This window comes from Brachyistius frenatus, unplaced genomic scaffold (genome assembly GCF_029030835.1).
Source record: "Brachyistius frenatus isolate BFR_SWC_R1_liver_20210118 unplaced genomic scaffold, ASM2903083v1 Contig_59, whole genome shotgun sequence".
Classification (NCBI taxonomy): domain Eukaryota; kingdom Metazoa; phylum Chordata; class Actinopteri; family Embiotocidae; genus Brachyistius; species Brachyistius frenatus.
This window is the reverse complement of record NW_027210658.1, coordinates 769,471-782,236: the sequence shown is the minus strand read 5'-3', so window position 1 is coordinate 782,236 and position 12,766 is coordinate 769,471. Positions and strand designations below refer to the sequence as shown.

The 12,766-nt window shown below is 41.3% G+C and overlaps 1 protein-coding gene across 1 annotated transcript in view; it reads right to left on the bottom strand.

Moving 5' to 3' along the window:
- The window catches only part of LOC138625111 (heparan sulfate glucosamine 3-O-sulfotransferase 5), a 62,918-nt gene that overhangs the window by 26,056 nt on the left and 24,096 nt on the right, over positions 1-12,766 (bottom strand). Inside the window, exon 2 of the mRNA XM_069705817.1 lies at positions 2,710-2,783. The gene's annotated coding sequence lies outside the window, so the exon portion shown is untranslated. The remainder of the gene's footprint in view (positions 1-2,709; positions 2,784-12,766) is intronic.

Here is a 12,766-nt window from a genome sequence, read left to right as displayed (position 1 = left end):
CTCACGTCGAGACACAGGAAATGCGATCTGAGCCTGCAGGGCCTCCGGACTGAGACACCGGTAGAAATCCGGTTGTAATTGAATTTCAAACTCCGTCCAAATGTGATTTTGATCCAGATTACAAAAGTCACATTTCATGTTGTTTCATTGCTGTTCAGACTTTCAGAAATCAATCAGGATATGACAACGTAGCGACTATGAGAACCAACTGTTCACTTCTACTCTGATGTGTCCAAGACTTAGACAAGTCCGTTGTAAAGAGATAATCAATGTGGCTGTGTGAGGATAAAAGTGTGTTCAGGCTGATGTGAGTGGGTGAAAACAGATATGCAAATTAGCACTTTGTAGTGCAAATTGAGGCAAAGATTTTTCTGCCTGGGTTGAAGATGTTTCAACTTAAGTTCGATATTTTGAGCTAAAATGCTGCATAAAACTGCACATGATGATTGTACAAAAACAAGGGAAGAGAGGATGTGTCAAATCCCCAAAAGAAGCAGACTTCCTGGTGAATTTTGAGATTAGCCTGAGCTGAGTCTGAAATCCTTTCACACCATATCCGAAGCAGAAATCTGTTGTTTTTTTGCTCAGTAACTCTGCACAGCTAATTTAACAAGCTGACGGCACCTTTTTGTTTCTAAAAATTTCCATTTTCTTTCTGTTCCATCTTTAGTCACTGTACAGAGCTGCCTGTGATCTTAAAAGGAAATGACGGAAAATTAATATGTAGACCTGCACTGTTTGTACTTTATGATGGATGGCAGTGTGTGTGTGTGTGTGTGTGTGTGTGGGGGGGGGGGGGGGGGTGGCTGATTTCTACAGCATGGTGGATCTGAACATTTTAATTCCTGCTCCTTCAGGTTCGAGCTAAATTTGTGCTGACAGGTAATAATTTAAACACGGTGGAACAGCTGGTTTCAGAGCTGCGCCTTACATTTGATTCGATGGGTCTCTGTGTGAGTGTACATGTGCATCATCTGGAGCCCATATGTGCATGCTTATATGATGGAGCTTTGCATATTTCCTTTCAGTGAATTCTATCCTCTTACGACGTTTGGCTTCATGCATTTGCAGGCAAGTTAGCTTTAGAAGCCAGAAGCCAGCGAGGGCTCCACAGAGACTCACATCTCTCTTTCTTCCCCATTCAAGTGTCTCACTTCCTCTTTAACCTGCAAAAGTTCGTGTAATCTCAAACAAACTATATATATATTTTGTAATCCTGAAGGAAAACTACCTTAAAAAAAAAATCCGCCATTACAGTTTTTGACAATGCTTTTATGTAATGAAATAACATTTGAACTGATATCTCTGTTACATAGCTCACCTTATTCTCCCACACACAACTCAAATGCCATCATAACAGTGAAGTAGCCTGTTCTTTTACAAGTTTACATATTCATTAGTGACTCTAATAAATCCATGTGCTACTTAGGAATACAATTTTTCAGTAGCGAATGCACCCAAAATCTAAAATGCGATCCATAATGAGCAGTAGCTGAGAGAAACGGATGTAGAATCAGCTAAAAAGGCTTCAGTACATAAAACAACCTTTAAACATTACAGGGGCAACAAAGTTTGATTTGTGGGTATGGGTGTATATTTGCATTGTTTACACATGGCAGAAGTTGTAATTTGGTGATATTTCAGAGCGGACCTGTCACTTCATTTCAAAATAAGCCTATAAAGCAGTGAAGGTGCTGACACATGAGAAGAGATATGAGCGGTAGGATTAATCATGTGCCACAGAATGTGTACAAGGAGGGACGTAGCTCAGCTAAGCTGGAGGCAGCGAGGGAGTCGAGACACGGCTACATGTGATGGATGAGTTCGGTGTGGATTTACAGCTGTGGAGGCTCAGCTCCACCCACCCAGCAGTGGTTGGTCGTAAAGTCAGCGCACACGCCAGAGGAAGCAGCAGCAGGTCTCAGGCCATCCGAGGAGGAAGTAGAGAACAACCATCTCCTGCTGTGTGCCAACCAGCAGAGACCACATGAGACCAATATAGAAATAGTAAATGTAGAAATATCAAAAGTACGATCATGTCGGTTCGTTGCTTGCCAACCAAACAGCTCCGATCCAGGAGACATGGGCTTTGATGAGAAAACAGGAGCAGAGACTTTCTGATTGTGATGATTTGTGTTAAAAAGGAGTTATGTGTGTTTGAAAAGAATGACTTCATGCTGTTAATACTTTCAGCTCAGCTTCTGCTGAAGACATTTTTTGCTGACGCAAATATTGCGGAGTTTGCTTGAATTTGCGTTAATTATAGCGACCGCAAGATCGCGACTTCCTGGAGGGACGAATTAACAGCTGATGAACAGATCCTTTAAGTCTGGTGACTTGGAGCCGCCACAGATCAGACTTTTTTTTTAGAAACTTTAAAAATTATTTGTTTTCATTCTGAGAGGCCGAGGTGTGGGATTTATCTTTTCTTGTGATGTTAACGTGATGTCAAACTTCACATACAGTCGACTACATGTCATGAAACTGAATCTATAACTGTATTTCAGGTTCTCCAGGACTTGATGGGTTTCACTTTTTCTAGGATATCAGTTCGTTGGCTTGTCAGCATCACGTCTCTAATATCAGCTGCAGCGGGTTGGTGTGGTCGCTCAGCAGGGAGAAGAGGATCGGTGTGGAGGTGGGAGGGTGCAGAGGGGGGGGATCAGTGTGGGGGGGGTGTGTGGAGGGGGAGGAGTGATCATTACATACCCTCGATTCCTCATGACTGCTGCAGGCGCTGTGCTGCACGGAGACTTCTTCATCCACACATGCAGATCCATTATCTGTAATATATAAAGAGAAAAACGGACTAAACCAAATAGAAAATCACTTATTTTGAAGTCTGTTTATTTAAAAGGACAAAGAGCATAAAAGGTAAATGATTAAATGTCCTGCCTGCAATCCTGTTCAATTATGAAGCATCGCAGCTCAGAAATCGTCTGAACAAACCCGCCTCAGTCTGCATTGCGTGACCGATGGGACCTTCATGCAGCGTGGAGACGACACGCTCATTTCAAATACCCACAGATGAAAATAAAATAAAACTCATTGGTGTGAAACAGTTTGTTTCTTTGGTAAATTCAATTGGTGGACGCTCTGGAAGGAAGATGATTTAAACATGAGCGCAGATACTTGTCAAACACAGCAGCTGTCTCTCACTGACCAGCGATCGTAGTGTATTCAGACCGGATGGACAACAAAGAATGACTCCAGCTACACGTAGTGGTGCTCTACTACTGAGATGCTGTGAAGAACCAACAACTGGATTATTATTATTACTATTATTATTGGATCATTATTCTTAGTTTTGTGTTTTTTGCCCAGAACCATTTTTACCGGTCAAAAGTCCTGTTTTTAAAAAAAAAATTATGATGAGATGTTGAAGACGAGATGTTGAAGACGAGATATTGAAGAGCCTTGCTGACTGAAAGTGAAGAGTTATATTTGTTGATAAAGCAAGTTTTGTTTGGAAAAGTTTAGTTTCAGATGCAGCAGAGCTTCTGTTGAGAAACTGTCGTGCTGACAAATTGCAGAATTTTGCAAAATTGCAAGCTCTCATTGCAGAGATTTACATTAATGATTGCAATGTCAAGATGACGGTTTCCTGGAGGCACTGCTATTTATTATATTGATATTGACTCCACTTGGACTTTAGTAACCACCTTTCAAAGACTTGTATCCAATGTTTATGATCCATAGTCACTAGGTGGAAGTTTTAGATATTGATATCAGACAACAAACTCAGTATTGCTTGTGCTCTTATAGGCAGGAAAGAAGACTATCATTCAAATATATGGCTTCTAGGTCCAGTTGATGAGGACATAATAATTATACATAACATAATAAGGCACTAATTCAACCTCTCAGGAAACAAAATGAAATCACTGACAATCAATAATCTGAAGGCCTCTTCTCACCAATTTTCTGTTTTAAATCAGACATACATTATCCAGAGCAGCGCTATTTAGTGCAGCAATACTTATTCATGAGAAGTGTCTCAAAGCACATAGCAACGGAGAAGACACGTGCATCTTTCCCCAATGATTCCCTCTCCGGGAGGAGAGGCGGAGCCGGACGTGGTGACCACGGACTGGTGTGATTCCAGAGTTGAAGGTTAATCCAGGAAGTCAGCGGCGGCAGTTCAAATCCCGGCCGCCTGAATCATGCAAAACAAACTGCATGGAGAGGAAGTCCAGTAAATCACAGGAACAGGTCCCACCGACAGCAGCGGACCCCGCGCTGCATCGTCGTTGCCGCAGTATGCAGATTAGCACTCCTGTAGGACACCAGGCCAGTCGGGACCATGCCAACACATTGCAGTGACAGGAATGTGTTTGCCAAGCCTTGCAGAACAAATATTCATTTAATTTATGCAAATATGCAGACGAGTTGATTCATTTTAATTATTTAAATGACACGGCTGTGTGTTCAACAGATTGTTCAACTGGTGAAACAGCGGCGTCCTACACATCTTTAATTGAAGAAGATGGAGAGAGCCGGATTCCCTGTGGCGGGAATGAAAGTTGAATCAAAAGGAGATCATATATTTTTTAACACTTTTTGATGCAATGTTGATAACCGAGTTTCTCTCTCTGGTTGTCTCTCTTTCTCCTGTACCAGTCCATCTCCCTCCAATTTAAACTCCCCTTGATGTTCTTTCATTAAGAGCAATGTCAAGCTGAGCTTTCACTTGTTTCAAAACAAAGGTTTTACTTTCATACGGTGGCTAAAAACATGATACCAAAAGAATAGCAACCATAACATATTAAATGCATGGGTGTTTTTGTTTTGTTTTTAACGCAACCCAGAAGCTACTGGACATAAAATACATATTGAATCATGTATTGAAATCATGCAGGATTTTCTGTGTGAACTGCTTTCTTGCTTCACATTTCACATTTACCAAACTAAACAAAATCGGAAAATTACTGATCACAGTCACGTGATCATTGTTATTGCAACAGAGCACACAGCGTGGGACGGCAAGATTCATCTCATGTCATTTTTCTGGGACATTTTCAAATGAAACATTTCTAATTCTGAAAAAACTCCAAGATTTTTAAGCCTTCATCAGCTTTTAAAACTTTGAAACTTTTTCCTTAAATGCGGCCACAAAAGCTGAAGACCAAAATTTCCAGAGGGATGTTAGTGACAGATGAGGGAACACAGCGTGAGAAAAGGGGAGAGGAGATTCGTATCGCTCAGTAAGCCAAGAAACCACTCGTCACCACACATGCTTGTGAAACAAAAAAAACATACATGCTACTAGAAGTAGCATTAGCAAGATTCATTTGACAAAAACATTTTCCCGCTGCACAACAGCACTTTATTTACTAGCCTCATTTTATGGAAGCTTTTGTGCCGAAGGGGATCTTGCATAATGAAAAAAAGGCTCCCATCAGTGAAAATATGAAACTTTATTAAATGCAATCACATTAAGTATTGGAGAAACTATCTTGAAAATACGGTTGAATGAACTCCATATTGCTTCACACTAAAAGGTAATTAAAGCCTATAGATTAACTTCTGTGTTAGCTGGTTGAATGAAACATATTTCTAAAATCTTAAATAAGGAAATCATTGCATTTTCTGTGCTCTGGTCCATCTTTTCTTCCTGTCTTGTGTGCATCAGCATAACTTTGTAGTTGGGAATAGTTCCCCTGAGTATTTATCAGCAGCTTGTACCCCTGAAACCAAAACCAACCCTCACTACTCATTTGCAGAAAATGCTCAATAGAGCTGAGTTGTCTTCTAATCATGGCACAGTTTGGAAGTAGTCGAGTCTTTGGGCAAGGCAAAGATGCCAGTGTCTGTGGACGTGAAATAAAAAGATTAATTCAAAGCAACTATATTATTCTTTTCACCTTGGCAGCTCAGAGTAACATTTAAGGCTAATTTGGAAACCTAAAAATCATGTAAAACAATTTGTAACTTCAGTAAACTGCACAAAGCGTATTCGTATTCTAGGTGTAAGCGTGGTTCATATGCAGTGCTTGTTCGATTGTTCAACTGTTTCACACATTTTTATGTTTGACCACCAATTACAACAAATTGGTTGTAAAAATGTTCAGACACAAAAATATTTGACCAGCAAGGAGGAGCAACGACAGCTTCAAGGAATGGAAGATTAAAATACTCCCTTCCATGTGGACTTTAGGAACATCTAGCCAGACTTTAAAAACCACTCAGGCACCACTTAACACAGAAAGACTGGGGTGATATTTGACATCATCATTATGTCACATATGGCACCAGTGAAACATCAAGGACCCTTTAGACAGAACACAGTACACAGATGCCCACAGAAGAAATCCTGCTGTTGAATTGAAGCTCTTGTGACACAAAATGTGTGTAAAGAATATCAATTTGTTATTGTTCACATAAAAGCTTACTCAGCTAGTTTGGGTGGAGCTCAGCTATGTGAATAAGACCCAATTCCAAACTGTCCCTGACACACTCCCACTCCGTGTCACTCGGTGTGGAGTCACACTTGCATCCGTGGAGGTCGTCTTCACCTCACCTCATACAACAGAAACTACGGACACAGGTGGCGGCAGGGCGAGAAGATGAACCTGTTAAATTCAATTCAATAAATAGTGTATATTATTGTATATTTACTCACCAAACGTCATCATATAAAGCTCATACAGCACTGACATGTAGCCAAGGTGTTATTTCTTATGGAAAAATATAAAGTCACTTCCACACTTGGGCCGTGTTCCTTTCATTTTTTTTACATTTTTTTTTTACATTTTTTCTTTTGCCTTTATTGAACTGAATGGATCCTTGTTTTTTTTTTTCAACAGTTCCTGAAATTGCACAACACAGACAGTAAAGTCAAATAATCAACATGTATACTGAAGAGGCCGAAGTATCCCTCGGACACTTTCATTTAGTCAAAGTGGCTCTCGGAGGAAACCGGGCTGGAGACCCCTGTTGTACATGGAATGCTGGTACGTGTTGTCATTTACAGTCTTCCCAACTGTCACTAAAAGAGCTCCAGCTTTGATGAAACCACCGAGTCTCACCCGCTAACAATCACAATCTGCCTCGCAGGAACATCTGTTTCTCGAGGCTGTTTCAGCACAAAGTAACTTGACACAAGAGGGCTAAAAGTGGACTCCCGGTGACGCTGCAGTTTTTCACCCAACTCCAACCTCCCTGTCTTCCTCCCCGAGCGTCTCTCTCGGCCCGATGCCAGGTCATGTTATAAATTAACGCATTAGCAGTTTTGCTCGGGCTCCCGTGGCCTGATAAAAACAGGTTGCAGAGGAGCGAGATGCCCACAGCTGGAGAGGTGGGATAAGAGCTCGTTGACACAAAAGCTATTTGTCATTGTTAATTATTTGACTGCTCAAGACAAAAGACACGCAAACTAATTAACAAACACAACTAGGAGAGCAACAGGGGACATCGTGGACGCATGGACACGGGATTGTTTTGGACGTTCTTGGGGGAGAGTTTGACTCCAGGAAACTGAAGGACTTTATAAAGTAAACTTTCAAGTACTCTCGGAGCATGATTTGCCTTCTTATAATATAATTTCTGATGTAAAAAAATATATTTTTTCTTTCCACTTGGAATAAAGAGAAGTAACTGTATGAAATGAATATACAGTATGACATTGTGCGACATTTTTAAAATACATTTTCTTTAAATGTTTGCAAGGTGTCTGTTGGCTATATAACAGTACAATACCAGATACACCAAATCACATGCATGTAAGAGGCGAAATATTCCGCTTCCGCACTGTGAAGCTGTTTTATGGTAGTGATGTGTTTCCAGCCTGTTGTTCTGCCCCAAGAAGCCAATAATCAGTTGCAGGTTTCAAATGAGAGTAGCTACAACAAACAATGATGTTGAACCAGAAGTCCAGTTAAGATGTGTGAGATTTAGATATGAATAATGCTGGTGTTGTTGTTCCTGTCAGGAAACCTCCAAAAACCAAAAACCAACAAAGTCCAAATACGTTCAGATTTGCCTTCCATGTCTGTTGCTCTCAAACCCGGTGATTCATAGTGAACATGTGGTTGTTTTGTTTTACTCATTTTACACAATAGTGTTCTCAGTAATTTCCTAACAGCTGTTGTTTTGAGCAAATGTTACTTAAACAGGAGGAAAGAGTGACTTTTCTGGGAACTACTTTGACAAATAGATTAATAAGCAAAAATCCTTCCAGCTGTTAGAATAAACTACCGTGTGTACGTTCACACTAATGCAGTAACATGCTTGACACATGAGTCCATCAGTGAGCATTGGAACGTGGTTCAACGGTAAACCAACGGTCAGCTTCTGCTCCTCATCCGCCCGGATGACCAAAACAAGTCCGACGCTGATCAGAAAGGTGTCTCTGTATTTCACCAAACGTCAGCAACATTAGGAGAGACATGGTTGGAATACATTTTCTCCAGTTTCCCATGTTGCTGGCAGTAAGAGAATCGTTTGAATATTCAGTGCCTATTAAATCAGTTAACTACCATCCTGGCACCCACACAGAAGGTAATGATGCCTCACATCTTGAGCCAGTTGGTCTTCATGTGCCTGTGAAACAGGCAGCATAAATTGCAATAACTGTTAAAACCAGCAGCTTTTTAAAGTATTAATTCCCTCTTCACATAATTGGATAGGACTCCATGGTGGCTGGCAATATTTTTTATGGGACTGCCACGTCATGAGTGCAGATTGTACTTGGAGGCAGAGTGATGGTTGAGTGCAAAGTGACAGTGAATCTTGGAAATGGGACTCCTTAGAATATTATTTGCTATAAATTTCTGGGAGGATCCTGGTCAAGGTCAGCTGTAAAAGTGACAGGCTTCACACTCAGCCCAGTGCACCTCACCATCATCAGCTGAGGCTCCATCAGGAAAGCACTGTCCAAACCTTATAAGCCGGTCCATGTGACTGTCCTGCAAGCGTCCGGTTGAGGAGCGAGCAATACCCAATCCCAAGTCAGGGCCTTTTAGAGTTGGGACAAAAAACATGATCAGTCTCCAGGCAGCTACGTAGAAGACTCATAACTGGAGACAGACAATTACTTGGCAGCTTCCATAAAGACTGACAAGGTCAAAGTTGAGGATTGATCTGCTCTTGTGTGGCGCCTGGTGAAAGGTGTCTCCTGGTTTACTGATTGTTTATGAGATTACAGTCCATCTACTGCATAGAGCTCCCTCAGACAGCCCACTTATTTAATGTTTGTTATTTATGCAAAACAGATATGTTAGCAATATTTGCAGACTCTGGTGAAATTATCAGCGGCTGCTCCGTTGACAAATATTTAATATCAACATTATCCTAATAATCGAGCTGAAATCACAAATGCATCGGTTAAAAGACGAGCAGTCCAATCAGGGAAGGTCCACTGAAGTTTTACGTGCATGCTGTAACCGAGGTGAATGGTTTGCATCATTTTAACAGGCTGTTCCTATCAATATAGGACACCAGTGATGGTGTACCGGGGCTCAGCCAACTGATGGTCCAACCTAATCTATGGAGCAGAACATATGAAGCACCATAAAGCGAGGTGTTGCTCTTGCAGAACGTCCATCTGCTGCTCGACAACAGCAAAACAGTGTTATATAATGGTGCAAGATCTTGTTTATGTATTCACATAACATTCTCCTAAAGAGAGTTCCTGTTGAAGGTCAAGAGCCTTTGGTTGATGAGCATTTTCAGTGCAACGCTGCAAAACTAACTCTCATCAGTGACACCTGCCTGCTATGAATGTGAGCAAGGACTCTTTCAAAACTGTTCTTGATGGCGTTTTCAAGGATCCTTTAACCTCTGAAATACGAGATTCAACTGATGAAGAGTAACATGAGCAAAATACTCACCTTCCATAACCCAGCAAAATATTGAAATTCAATGGAAGTAGTGGCTGAAAGCAAGTTGTGTGCTTTAGATATGCTTGACAGGAATACAAATATACACTAATTGAGGTTAATGTGCTTTGAAAAATGCAGCTATATTAATGCATTTTGATCATTGATCCAGTCTGTGGTGAAAAATGTAAGTTTTGTATACTCAGCCTAAATTCTGAAATTGTTTGGAAGATTCTATAATCCATCCAAGATTGGACCAGTTTTGAGTTTCAAAGACAGTAGAGGTTATCATACATGTCAGACATCCTCTCCCAAGGATGAATGGTAATGACTTTGGCAATCCCCCGTCATACCTCCATGACTCCATCAATTAAGAATAAATCTCAAAGCATCATTGTGTGAAAGTACAGCCTCTAAAAACCAACACAAAAACAGTTTGTGAAGGTCTTTGTATTTGCTCCCGAGGTCTCAATCAGACCACAGTTCACTCGGAGAAAATGATTCCGGTGTGAGAGGGCATGTCTCGATCGAGAGGGACATGAAGATGCGATGGTTTGGTCGCATTGATCTGAATAAAATCTAGAAAACAACAATATTTGGACCCCTGACAAGAGTTGAAGTTTCATTTGTCACACTGAAATCTGCCCATGAAAATGCAATCCTGTTTTTAAACCATAGAAACGCACACAGGTAACATGAAGAGGTCAAAAGAAACGATGTCACAAGGCAACGTCAACATGTTGTTCCTTGTTTCTCCAGCAGTCTGTCGGTGGCGTCGGAGTCACTGCTGCTGGACAATAACAACACGTGGAGCGGCTGCTGCAGGTGGATGTCCAACAACAGGTCCACGAGACGCACACCAATGTTACACCATTTCAATCCTGACTTCTGGTCGTCTTTAACTCAAACTCTACGCAGCTCAAAGGCAGACATCCAGATAGCAGAATTGTAGGTGGGACAGTTTCAGTTGTCAAACTTTCATCACCATGTCCACATCCTGAAGTGTTACCATCGTTACCATTAAAGTTGTTGTGCGCAATTCAATAGAAGAGGCGAAAGGAATCAGTGCCATGTCTTCAAGCATCAGTTAAGCGTGTCATTGACACCATGTTACTTACATCTGTAGTCTCATACCGCAGCACCAAACACACAATTTTGCATTTTTTTTGCCAAATGACTTTCAAAATAAGATGCTGTTACTGCTCAGTTTAACATCTGCCCTCTTATATAATCCTAAAATGGTTTAATAAAAAATGAAACAATATATCGATGACATGTGGATCTATATTTTCACTGTGTCTTCACAACATAAATGAATAATGTGGAAAACAATCGGACTTGCGGTGTGTGCTGACGACTTCTTCAAAATAACATCAGCCGGTCACTCCTGGAGAACCACAGCTGGCCAACATCGGACCGATCTCCTCTCTTGTCCCTTTGTACTCTTTGCTGTGCAGCTTGCAGTGGAAACACGAGCATTGTGTGCAGTTGACTGTCATCCCACAACACGACGTGACCTCTCGCTGATGTGCAGCGCTGCTAAACTTCCAGGCTGCCTCGGCCAGGTTTAATAACGAAAACTGTAATCCCCGCTATCTCCATCACCGCAGTCACATTTGCCAGACGGTCTGGAAGACTCGGGTGACGTGCGTATTCTTCAGCACAGGGACGGTGACGTGCGATAGCACCGGGTTTATTCTGCTTTATTCCTCAGCCTCCACTGATCATTTCTACGGGGCGTTGCAGTCAATCACGGCGCGCTGCTGTCAGCCTCCAGTTCGACTGCACCACCTTCAGAGGGAATAAACGCCACCCGCTCTGTTTCTTTGCCGTCTGCACACTCCTCTGCTGGCAATCAGCAGCAGTGTGTATGTGTGTTTGTGTGTGTGTGTGTGTGTGTGTGTGCCAGAGATAGGCCCTCTGAGATCCCCTGTGATCATCCTCTCTTCAGCCTTTCGTTTTGCTGCGCCAGGCTTCCACACTGATTCATGTTAATGATCTGAGCTGATGCCGTTTGTGTAGACGTGACAGGACGAAGCGGAGTTATGCTAATGTGTTTCCTCCTTGTTTGTTTGCTGGGTGTTTGTTCTCAAGTGTCTTGTTTGCGGATAGAGTTTGAGGTTTGAAAGGAACAAGCAGGATTGTTTGCACGCGTGAACGCGGTAGTTTGTCAGGATGCATAATCCTAATAATAATCCTAATCATCATTTTCTCACTTATCTCTTGTGGTATTTGCTCTTCCGTGTAGTTTTGCTTGGTCAGATGTTAAAACTGCACTAATCAAGTGTTTTTATATAATAAATAATAATATATAAAATGGCTATATATAACACTGATAATGATAAATGTACATAGTTCCCTTTAACTGTAGCGTCTTTAGTATATTGAAGCTCATTGCTTTGGATTTACCAACCAGCTGTAGAACATGGTGGAGTATTTAACAATTTTTTGCCAAAACTTTTGTCAAATGTCTTAGTCTCATTTATTAAATCTACATTTGGATTTACTTTATTCATTCAGCCCGATGCTGTGATCACGTTATTAAGCTGTGGTTATTTTGCTGTGTTTTACCATCATAGCATGATTCCTATTATTCCTATTAATGATGTAGAGAGTGATGAATCTGTCCCGACGTTTAGAGCTAAAATTAAAGTTATGGTCACGGTGACGGAGGAACAATTCAACTACAACAACCTGTGCAGTTACATTGGAATCATCCACACTTGGTTTTCACTGATGCAGCTGGTAACTTTTAGCTGGCTGGCTTTGCCTACAAAGCACTGATTTCTCCAACTAGAGGAAAACTTTCTTGGCCCTCCATTCCTCCTTATTTAACTGCTTAACAATTCTGAAGTGGAGGAGGTGATTCAGACATCTGAAACCAGGGGGGGGGGGGATTATTCATGTCTACAGTATATAGTATAGTATATGCGGAAATACAATTCTTT